Consider the following 12,701-nt stretch of genomic DNA (forward strand, 5'->3'; position numbering starts at 1 on the left):
TGTCAAAAAATAAAACTGAAATATACTCACACTTGTAAGAGCTTTGGAAATCCTACAGCAAGATTTTTGGAGACCTTTTCTCCTGCAAAGTTTCAACAACACACACTTACCAATTCCCTTCCAGTGTTTTTTTCAGGGGATCAGCTGCATTATTTTAACTTCTCTACTGTGATTTGTAGTTAACAAAGAGGACACCTGGGGATAAAAGGAGCTTGGTGACTGATTTTGCCTTTTGATATCACTTGTTTGGTCTGAAGATAATGGTGGCAACACTGAAAATGTTTTTTAAAAAATGAAGACTTCAGGTTTGCACCCTAAGAAACACATTACAGAGAGAAAAGGAGAAGTTGTTGAGGAAAAAAGATGAGAAAATATGTCAGCTTTGAAAAAGCATATTTTTATCTAAATTGTTTCTGTTGGGCTTCTATTCTAGATGTTTGACTAATCCAAGCAGCCAATCCAGCACTGCCCTATCACCACTATCTCCATGAGGCCCCACCACAACTTTCAGCTCTTCACACTCCTGCACCACCCTCATCTTCTCACTCACCAGCAGAAAGGACTATTCAGCTGGTCAGTTTGCTGGTGCCAGAGGCCACATTGCACAGAAAGCAGAAGGACATGAGACCTGCAGACCCTCTGCACCCCTGGCATGTGCTGGGATTGAAATATGCCTGTCCAGAGATGGGATTTGTATGTGCAAGTGCACAAGTCTCTACATCACCCCCTATTACTGCCTTTTGCTGCCTTGTGCACCAAATGGCTCTGGGGAGCCCTGTTCCCATGGAGAGACATCTCTCAAGAATAATGTGTGCCTCACACCATAAATAGCAAAGAAGCACCTCAGTCTAGTTTCCAGAAAAAAGTTGTGGGGTTTTGTTTGTTTGTTTTTGTTTGTTTGTTTTGGTTGGTTGGTTTTTTTAATAACCTAGGCTTTCTAAACAGCAGGGAAGCAAAGGACATTATTCAGCTCCTGCAGAGTAATGAAAAATATGTGGCCAAAGTGCAAAGTACTTAATACTTTAGCTGAAAAACAAAACACCTCAGCACACACATAAGCATCATTATAAAATCATATAAATCTGCAGATGATTTCAAAAGTGCCCAAGTTCCTCAGGATGGGTTGCAATAAAAATGTCAGGAGAGGGCTGGGAAATTCCTCAGCCAGTTTTCAAGACCTGGGGGACACATTCTGCTGCAGAGCCACTCTCTCTGCTCAATGTGAGGCTGAGGAGGGAGGGATATGTCACATCCCAAAAAGGCAGGGGACTGCAGTGAAGATTGCTGGAACAGTCCCATACACCCAGAAGGCCCTTCATATTTCCCTCTCCACCGCCTGCAGCTCCAGAAGCAGCTGAATGGGGCATGTCATACATTCTGTCACTCCATGGAGATGGGTGCAAACATCATCATTTAACATCATGGGAAGTAAAATAAATCACACACACACCAAAAGAAAAAAAATTATATGTATATATATATGTATATATATGTATGTATATATATATATATATATATACAGGTAAACAAAGCAAAAAGGAATCTTTTTATAAAACATCAGGTCATCTCAGACACATCACTGTGATCTAGATGTTATGAGCTATTGCCTAATACAGCTTGCACCACTTGGTGGCAACACTTCCATGTTTGATTTATTGAACTTTTCTCATAATCTTTCTTCTGACACTTAAAAGGACAAGTGTAGGCTCTGGTATGTGCAATTCATTACTGCAGAGACTAAAAATAAAAGGTTTGAATGGCTTTGGTACCACTTTCTGTCCAGGATTCATACTAAATTCTTTTCAAGACAATGTTGGTTTATGTCCTGAGACACTTCTAATAGGAAAATTTCACATTCCTCAGGCATCAGTGAGAAGCTCTTTACAGTAATTTCATCTTAAATACTGGCAGAAAATAATTTCTTTCAATGTGCAACCACAACCATGACAGAAAGTGTTGACCAGCTGCTTGCAGAGCACTAGGTGCTCAGGAAAGACAAGTTAGATGGCTACCACTGTGCAGGTTTCTCCACTGCAGGTATGTTTTAAGACTGCAGGTGAACAACTGAAGGGTATTCAAGCTGTAGTCTTGCATGGTGCACAAGCAACAACCATGCTATTTAAGTTTGATCTGCAAGACTCATTCTTCCAGCAAAGGTTGCTCAGCGTCCCCACCTGCACAACTCTGGACACCCCACTAAACCTAACAAGCAACACCATTAATGTCAATAATTTCTAAATTAAAGGATGTGCAAACTCACTGGCATTGTGCCCATATACCTGCAGTTTGTGGCGTACTGTTCTGTCACCTGTGTCTACGTTAACATGTCACACTCTAAGGCTACCAAGGGCCAGGAAGGACAGCTTTGGGAAAAGCAGCCCAAAGTAACTCAGTGGCCCAGGGGTGGAACTGAGAAAAGGGATCACTCCTGGGCCTCTCTTCACAATCACGGGCAGATTCTGGGTAGCAAAGCAGTCCACAACTGTAGGTGAGGGTCAAGTGCTGCAATATGCTGCAGGAGTGCTCACCAGCCCAGAGCATGGTGGCCTCAGCAAGAACGGGAACACTGCACATGGCTCTATAATGACCAGGTGACTGGCCAGGATTTAGGAATGCTGAATGTCTGCAATCATTACCAAACCAGGCAGCAGCAGCCAAGTGAGCAGAGCACCCAGGCTGCTGCTGGCTTCCCTGGGTCCTCTGCTGCATTTCAGCTTCTCTCTTGAGACTCGTAACTACAAGCCCCCTACAAGACATAGGATTTAAAAAGATTTTTTAAACAAATAGGTTTTTCCACCCACATTGAGCCTGTAGCCCATGCTGCACTCACAGTAGAAGGAGATGGGGGTACTGATGCAGCTGTTCTGGCAGCCATGCTCCTGCTCCACACACGGGTCCAACTCAGCAAGACGGAACAGGCATTAGATCAGTCAGACACATGGGGACCCTGGCTCTGGCACGTGCCCGGTCACTGCAGTCATAGCCACCAGGACAATCCACACAGTCCCAGTCCTTCCAGCCCCAACACTCACCTCTTGATTTCCAGTGCAGATGTGGGCACTGTGCAGGGAAGGTTTCTGAACTGCCCTAGCTTTCTAATTTACCCAAGTGCTAAATCTTTTTGCTGATAGCTTGAGCTGAGCAAGCATAAGCTTGAACACAGCTGGAACATGCTGCAGGAGCCAGGTCTGAGTGTCTGTGCATTCAGAAGCCTGTAGAGCCAAAGGGAACTGGGCAGCAGGGCAGGCAGGAAATAGGCAGAGCATTGGAGGCAAAGGCATCAGGTGCAGGAACGTATCAGGGTCCTGGGAAGCAATATCTTGTCAGCCTGGACTCCCCCAACGCAGCAAGCTGAGACTCCCCATGGCGCTAGTGCAGTCCCTAGCAAGGAAGCAATGCCTGGAAGAGGCTGGCAGCTGCCTTCTGCCCTTCAACAGATGCTGAAACAGGTAAGGTCTCACCAGACTGCTGCAAAGCCATGTCTCCAGCAAAGCCTGCCAGCATGGTGAGGGACAGACAGGTCCCAACCTGTGCCAGCGCCGTCATGGTGCAAAAACAGCTTCCTGGCTCACAGCCGGACACTCCTGAGCAGCACCACGTGGCCAGGGATCTCTCAAACACAAACATGCTGTGGATGTCATGCACCTGTCTGCATAGGATGTAACCCTGCTTAGATCTACATTAAAATATATATGGAGATTAGATAGATAGATAGATAGATAGATAGATAGATAGACAGACAGACAGACAGACAGACAGATAGATAGATAGATAGATAGATAGATAGATAGACAGATAGATAGATATGGCTCTGGGATGTGTCACCCAGCCCTATCACACCCAGGGAAACCAGCTCTACATTCCCTGGTCTTTAACATTTTCATCAAAGCTACCACAACATCCTGGCTTGGGCCAAAGCTACTCAGCACAGGTGAAGAAAAACACATGCTCGCAATGCTTGTAAAACTGCTCTTATCTCACATCGGGAAAGGTGAGCAAGTCCCAACACCTCCCCATTGGAGAGGCTGCTTTCCTGCCTATGCTACTCTTAGAAAGGGCAGCCACCCCAAACATCCCTCTGAAGGTCATCTTCTAGCCCAGGTGAGAAGCAGGCACCCAACACTAGCAGCTCTCACACACGATAGAGTTTGTCCTGGAATTGTTTCCCAAGCTGCCTCATGAGCTCAAAGGACTCCAACAGGAAGACACATTCCTCCAGCAGCTGTGAAGCCATGACCCACAGTGAATTCATGTCTGCCTTCTGGATGTCCATGGAGTATTATCTTGACAGCAGCATTCCAGGCCTGGGTGGCCACCACAATGACGCAGTCATGGGGTCATGCGTCCATCGTGAAGAAGGCAAATCAGGGGATCTCATTGTGCAGAGGGTGCATGCCCTCCTGCATGGTCAGGAGGCCACATTCACAGTGTACTGCATGGCCAGTCTCCTCATAGAGCCCTGGGTCGCTGGGATGCTGGCTAAATCAAAAGAGTGCATGCAGACAAACTTGAAGGTACTGCTTTGGGCAACTCTCCTGTTCCCTCCACGGCTCCAGTCTCCCCTGGGTTTTGCTGCATTTTGCCAGTTCCTGCCTAAAACTAGGACTTGCCTTCTTGCTTGGATTTTTTTAAGGGCAGAAAATGAGACAGTATAAAGCACAAACTAAGATCACACATATGGTGGGGATTGAGCCAAAAACCCTGTTTGCATATATGGATGCTACTACTTCCAGTGCAAACTGGGAGAGTGTTTAGCAAGTGAAATGTCAATTAACATATTTTTCTTGACTTGTGTGTCAAGTCAAGTCTGGGATAATTTGGCCCTAATGGTAAGCAAACACTTTGAGTCCCCTTGGGATGACGCCCAGTCCTGGACTGTTTTCTCAACTGCTCCAAAGGTCTTCAAGACATACCCACTACTTTCTCCATTTGGTGTCTGCACTATTTTTAAACTGGGATTGATTTAAATCTCTCTGTCCTGGGAGGAAAGAGGCTGGTGCCCGTGGGTTTGCTTTGTCCTTCTTCCCAAGGCAACCCATGCAGAAAGTGGGTTCCACCTCATGCCTGTTAATTACTGCCCAGTTTCCCTAATGATTCTGTAGCTGTATTTAGCTCTTTGTAAAGTTATTTATTGAATAATGGGGAGAGTATTTACGGAACCCACATAGACTTTCTGGGCTGTGCACCAAAAATTTAGCACTTTTAATTAGAAATACAGGCTTTGGATTAATTTTTAAGCATTCCTTTGATGTTCAACATCTGCTGGGGCTGGAGAGTATGGTGCTGTGCTTCCAGATGACACCAGGATCTGGCAGAGGTGGTGCTTGGAGATGTGCCTTCAAGAGAGGAGAAAAGAGGCTTGGATTCAGCTTGAGAGAAGCTGGGGAGGAAGAAATCCATCTGAAGAACTTTTGATAGCCTGCAGAAAAGCCTAAAATCCCGTGCGTTTCTGTTGGAAACTCACAGGTAAAAATCAAGAACAAGGCATTTATGGGCAGAGAAGAGCCTGTAGTCCCAGTGTCACACTGCTGAGGGTCCTGTAGAGCCATCCCCATCCCACATGGCTCTTGCTTTTCTTAGATCACAGAGTTGGAAGGGACCCACAAGGATCATTGAGTCCAACTCCTTAGTGAATGGCCCAAAGGATTGAACCCACAGCCTCAGTGTTTATTAGCGCCATGCTCTGAGCAACTGAGCCAGTCTCAGGGCCACCACGAACAGCACTTTGTGAGCCTCCTCCTGAGGCAGCGAGGCCTCAGCTGTGCAATGCCAAGGATGCTGCGGCAGATGCTGCATTTTCCTGGCCTGGGCAGGACTCTCCAGCCTGTATTTCTCCTGAGAGTGGGAGGCCACATGCTGACCCTGCATCTGCAGCGGTTCATGGGTGCCAAAGGCACTGAGGAGCCTCAGGCTGCCCAAGGGAGCCCTTACAGAAACCCACCATCAGGTTGCTGCTGCAGATGCACAGGTCTGGGTGATGAAACAGGTGATCTTCAGAGCTGGGGTGCTTTTATCTATTCCTCAACTCTCAGAAGACTAAGCATAAATATAATAGAGTAGAAACCTTGAAATCAGCACTGGACATAGCAAATTGAGACACTGAATCTTAAGATGGCAGAGGAGAAGACTCCTTTGTGCTGCTGCACAGGGTGATGCTGGTCAGGGTGCTGGCATGGGTGCTCTGGCCAGTGGGGATGGCAGAGGGATCCATCCCTTTTAAACACCAAGCCAGCTTGGGGAAGGCATGCCACCTGCAGAGGCCGGGGACACCCCCATATCCTCCAAAATGGCCCTGTCTGCATCTTCTGGTCATGATTTGCTGACAAGGGGAATGAAAGGAAGCTGAAATTCCAACAATTTCCATGTGTTCCCTGGGCACAGTCACAGAGGCTAAGCAAAGGAAATACACTAACAATAAAGGGAAAATGTTTAGCTTATGATATTAACATGTTTATAGCAGCAACAATAGTATAGGTTCCAACCTTATATAAAATTTTGATGAGAAGCCAGTTTTAAAAGTGAAAGAAAAGTTTACAAGAACTATTCATAGTATTTAATAATAAAAATAAACACATCTAGGTGCAAGTACTGATATTCAAAGTGGTTGAATTTACGATCACATTAGTTAACTCGAGTTCTTTCAGATGAGTGAATTAATGATTCAGCTGATAATTACTTAAAATATACTTGGAAAGCAACATGGGTTTGCAAAATGGAGAAAATGTTTAATGGCCGCAGCAAACACTGACTCTCGGACACGTGCACATTCTTTTTAATCAGAACATGAACTTGCGAAGAGAGGGGAGGTTCCTGCCCTTAAATCCATTTGCCCCCAAAGGCTAACTTCTGATACCCCACTGTATATTTCTTCATCATTCCCTTCCCACCCCACTACCTCCAGATTTATTCCCATTACTAGCGAAGATGACCTATAACACATTTCCTAGGAAACAGAGCACCCAACCAGCATCATGGCTGCTCTGGACAGGAGGAAGTTGCTTCCTACTATATCCTGGGTCTAGACACAAAGGGGCATCACACTCAGGACTGCAAGTCTTGAATTTGAGACAGGAAAAATAGGATGAGCGGAATGCACAGCTTTAGGTTTGGATAACAAATAAGAGAATAAGTGTAACTTGCATGAACTATCTTACAGCAAGCAGGTTCAAATGAGATAATGATGCCTTTTTACTGCAGAAAATGTGGGTTCAGGTCTTTGCTGCCCAAGAAGATGAGAGGTGCTGCTCAGCACAGAGCAGTGCCAGGCAGCAGGATTCCCCCTGCTGTGGCGCTCACCAAGCCCAACCTGCTGTGCAGGGCATGCCTGTGGCAACTGCAAGTGCATCATGACAGAAATAAAAGGGCAGGGGAGAACTGCTCATCGCAGGATTGGGCTCAACTTCACTCCTGGGGAAGGGCAGCCCTGGTCTATTCCTGCAACAATGCATGGTAGTTGTCTCTACAACCTTTACTGGAAGAGGACACCCTCAAATCTCTTCCATTCATGGGATGCCTTGACCATGAAAGTTACAAAATAATGCTTACATTGCATGACACAGAACATGTAATTTAGCCTGGCTGGTCCTTACTCATTGCTTTAAGAAAAAAAATAATAAATCACTTCTACGTACCTCACTCCTGGCAGACATTTCTCCAAGCAAATCTCTGGTAAGGGCAACTCCATAACATCTTCAGGCACTCCAGTGGCACAGCATCCCAGCCATAAGAAAGCTTTTCCCAACAAATGACTTGTAACTTCCTTGCTCCAATTTTATCCCACTATTTGTGTGTAATGCATCACAGGTGTAGAGAACAAACTACTTCCTTATTCTTTGCAATAACAATTCCTGTATTTTAAGATCCTTATAATGCTTTTACTTCCTCCTTCACCTGTCTTCCCACTCTCCTTGTCCCTGGAAGGAACAGTACCACATCTTTTAGCTCATCCTCAAGGGTTATAGTTTGTAGGTCTCTGATCATACGTACTTTTTTCCAGTGGACTGGGAGGGGAGCATTTTTTCCACATCTTTCTTGAAGACAGAGGCCATAATGTCTGAGTTCACACAAATTTCCTCTTGAATCAAGGAAAATATACAAATTCCCTCAGAAATGTAGCAACTTCAATGGGTTCAACAGAAAGGTCACACTCCTTCCTCATCACACGGACATACTGCGTAGCCTAATACTGAAGATCTTCTCCTGCGGGATAAATGAAGCCGGTCTGACTCTCCTTGGGTAAGCCTGGTGTCTGACCTTTGGCAACCTGCATCCATGCACTGACAGAGGGGTCAGAGAAGGGTAAAGGTGTCAATTCCTCTCCCTCCTGTTTTTGTCTCAGTGCTGGCTTTGACTGGAGTAGTTAATTTTCTTCACAGTGGCTGTTGTGGATCTGTGCTGAACGCAGGGTTGATAATTCAGAGATGTTTTTATCACTGAGCAATGCTCATACAGAGTCAAGACCTTTTCTGCTTCTCATACTGCCACAATGGCAAGGGGACTGGGGGGACATGGGAGATTGGGAGGAGACACAGCCAGGACAGGTGACCCCAAGTGACCAAAGGGATATTCCAGACCATAAGGCATCGTGCTCAATATATAAACTGGGGGTAAGAAGGAGGAAGAGGGAGGCATTTCAAGTGATGGTGTGTCTTCACAAGTCACTGTTATACTTGATGGGGCCCTGGTCTCCTGGAGATAGCTCAACACCTGCCTGCCCATGGGGAGCAGTGACTTAACATTTTTGTTAATGCGCACAGGTTTTGCTTTCCTTTTCCCCATGTTCTAGGAATTTTGAAGCTTTTACCCTTTTGATCTTCTCCACAGTCCAGTGGGGGAGTGAGCAGCTGCGTGGTACTTGGTTGCTGACTGGGGTTAAACCACAGCATCCACATGCTAGACTCAGGCCTAGATTTGTGTGCGCTCAGCCCTGCCAAGACCTAGGCAGCTCTTAACAAACTAGCACAACATCTGTTGGTGCTCTGGGAACTCAGCTAAAATAAATGCAGATGACTGCGATTGTAGGCAGGAGGTTGGGAAGCTCCAAATGTAGATTTTTGGTATGCAGTGCAGCTCTTGGGTACCCACAGCCACATGGCTATTACAGTTTAAGAAGCTGAGCTGCTTAACTGATGGTGGCTCAGGCTCCTCCATCTCCTTGGCCCTGGAAGAGACCCAAGCACTGCACTTGTACAATTGCACCCAGACCATAGCACTGGCTTGGCTCTGTCATGTCCATTCATGCAGTGCAGGGAGCTAAAAATAATCAACCTTTCCCAAATCAAGGAAAGATACTGCAGATGAGAATGAAGAGAGTAGAAGCTAAGTAGAAGGCAAAATAAAACATGTGAAGAAAGAAAAATCAAAACAACTTTCTGTATTGACACTTGTTTTTTAAACTAAAGACATAATTATCCTGTAGCAAGCCTTGGCTACAGAGAAAAACATCTTGTTGGGAACTAATTAAAGAATTATCCAGTGTTTAGCTTCTCATAGATAAAGGAGCATAAGCTTTGAAACAGAAGCGTTTGCAGTAAGCTTTCGAAAATTCTCTGAAGACAGCCGAGCTTAAGTCTGTTAAGACTCTTCCTTTGACAATTAAATGTCTGTTCAGATGCCTTTGTTTGGTTTTTTTTTTCCTTGATTTTTTTTCCTTTTCGTAAAATAAGCGGCTGATACCTCTTAACAGCAGGCATTTTCTCCCTTGCTTAGAGCATGGGGTGGTGTGTTACCATGTACCAGTCATGAACACAGTTCATCCACTGAACCTCTGCATTGGCGGGACAGGTGTCAAAGCTGGCATGAAATACAGCGTTTAGTAAATTAAAAGCAACCTGCTGGCACTGCATGCCACATCAACCCTCCATGACTGTGTTCTAACCAGACCTTTCCCAGGCACAAGGTGGATCAGCGCCATGTCTTTGACAGACAACCTCTGGGTGCTGCAGAGGAATGCCAAGTCCCTTTCAGGAAGCTAATCAACTTCTTGGTTCAGCAAGAAGGCAGAATGACAGTAACCATTTTCCCTCATCCACTTGAACAACTCAGCATCCTCTGCCAGGGAAGGGATAACCCATCCTGAAGAGCAGGAGTGACCAGAGTCTGCATGGGCTCCCATGGTGTGCACTCAGAACCGGGCACTCTTCTTGGGGATAACTTGGGCCTGGCTTCAGAAGCAACTTCTCTGCCCTGCTCTGCCCAGAAGCCTGATGGGAGCTGTGAACCCATGTAACCACAAATGATTTTTCAGAGCTCTACTAGCTTGGACTACAGGGTCTTCCTTTCCATGCTTCTCACCAGTCCCACATACAGCAGGCTTTTAAGGGCCAGTTCCACTCCTGACTCCCCTCCTGCCAAATCAGATCCATGGTGTTAGCTAAGATCAGGGATCACAAACTTCCTCCTCTCTAGCAGGAAGACAGTGAGTGCCCAGCAAAGGAGCACTGGGCATGTTAGCATTGACTGTTTGCCACCACGTAAGAACTGCTGTTAACTGCAGCTGACCCAGTGTGGTTTATTAAACATCTCCAGCTTTGTTTAAAACAGGCACACATGGGGATGAAATTATCCCTGCTTTCCACACAACAGATAAAAAATTCTATGCCTTGTAGAAGAGTATGGAAGTTTTAAACAACTCTCTGAAATGGAAGTACTCCACAGAGACAACATTATGTGGGAAAGAGGAATCAATTTTTACTAACCTCTCTTTCACTGTCATGCTCCTTTGCAATTTTCAGTGCAACCTCTGATATCAGACGCATTCTCAAGAGTCATGAGAATTGTCAGTGCAAGTATATTTAGCCATATCCCTTTGGGTAGGTGGGGGAGGAAAGAAACCCCTAAATAGCTGTAAGATAACAATTACTGCAAACATATTTGCTTAGAGAAAGTTTAGTCAGAGTTCAAAGTCTTTGGCAGCTGGATGGCCAATGGCCAGCTTCTTCTCAAGCTGTCCCTACAAACCTTTACTCTTTGAGGAGCATGCTCAGAAGAGAAACCCCTATGCTTTGCATAGGTCTTCTCCCTATGCTCTAAAAATGCCTCAGTCTAAAAGAAATGCCTAAATAATTTATGTAGACAAATAAATTATATTATATAGGCAAATTATTTAGACATCTCTTCCCTCTCTAACAAAAAAAACCCCACAAGTCAAACCCAAGCCCTACATGATAGAAACCAAGTTTTTAATAGGAAAAGGGAAATTCTCACTATTCGTAAGATTGCAAAGGAATCAGAAAGTTTACAGCTCTGCCAAATGGGTGAACATGCCCTGGCTTTCATTCAACTGCACTGTTAGTGGAAGTGAAGAGAAGTCTCCCACACAGCCACAGGAGAAAATTGCGGGATTCAGACTGGAAAAGTAGCAGGAGGAGGATGTGAACACTGTTAAAAATAAAACTTATCAGACAACAATTGAATCGTGAGAATGTTATCTGGTTCAACAGGAGCGTGAAAACAAATAGGCATTTCAAGAAGAGGGTCACTAGCAAGGTAAATAACTTCAAAATAGCAGGAAGTGACCAAGGAAATGTGCCAAGCCGAGGGCAACAGAAAAAGGTCTCTCCAACAGCAGAAGACAGTCATGGATACAGCTTTCAGTATCTCCCTACAAGGAGCTGCGTGGCACTGCACCCATCCCTGGCATCCCTGGCCATAGTAAGACACAAAACTGAAGAGATTTGCACAGGACAGTGTTTAACATGACCCAGTGTTTATTGACTCCTGCGACATTTTTTTTTAATAGTAACAGGAACACAAAATGTGATGTGTGGTAAAATACTAGTAGGGGTTTCTATATGAATCCAATGCAAAGTGCCAGCATTGTTGACCAGCATACAACCTGACAAGAGAAGATGTAGTCATAACTCACTCTCAGATATCTGCTGGGAGTACATCACAGTCAAAGCAGAACTAGTCATTTGCCTGCAAATAGACACATTTTCTTCTAGATGCAAGTGGTATTAGAGCCAGCTATTTTGCAACAAGAAATACATATAATATATTCCAACATTTTAAAAAACACGAAGGACTAAAACTGTTTAAAAACAGAAGGGAAAAAAAAGAGTGGAACTTCTTAGACACTATTTTGTAGAAGCCATTCTTCATAGAACCAGAAGTAATCTAGAGAAAAAGATTTATTAGAGGCTACTTTGCTCAAAAGGCCAGTGGTCACAGGTTTAATAATAAAAATAGTCTCTTGATTTTCAGCACTGCCTCCTGGCCTTTTTTCCTCCCTGCACAACAAAAGCCTCCTGTTGAAAATTGCAGCTTAGTGGCTCTGCACATTTATCAAGGCAACCATGTTTTTAAAGAGCCATCAAAAACTTGCATGACATGACATGCATGTGCAGCATGAAACATTTTCACAGATAAGAACAAGGAAGGCACATTACCTAAAGATTAAAAAAAGAAAAAAAAAACCCCACCAGAATTTTTGGAGGATTCAAAGTTAAATGCCTTAGAGAAAGCACTCCTTTTCACAACTGGCTGACAAGTGCTGTTTAGCCATTTAATTTAAACAGTTTGCTATGAAGACAAAACACAAGGAAAAAGCCTCTTTGAAACACCCTCCCCACTGTAGCAGCCTGTTTCCCTCACACAGATAATTTCATTCTTACAGAGCAGTTTGCAACAATTCTAGATATAGGCAAGAGAAATCTATGTAGGAAACATCACACCTGTGTGTTCCTACATGACCAACACCC

The sequence above is a fragment of the Chamaea fasciata genome, unplaced genomic scaffold (assembly GCF_029207755.1).
Source record: "Chamaea fasciata isolate MVZ Bird 193981 ecotype frontalis unplaced genomic scaffold, bChaFas1.0.hap1 SCAF_7, whole genome shotgun sequence".
Taxonomy (NCBI): domain Eukaryota; kingdom Metazoa; phylum Chordata; class Aves; order Passeriformes; family Sylviidae; genus Chamaea; species Chamaea fasciata.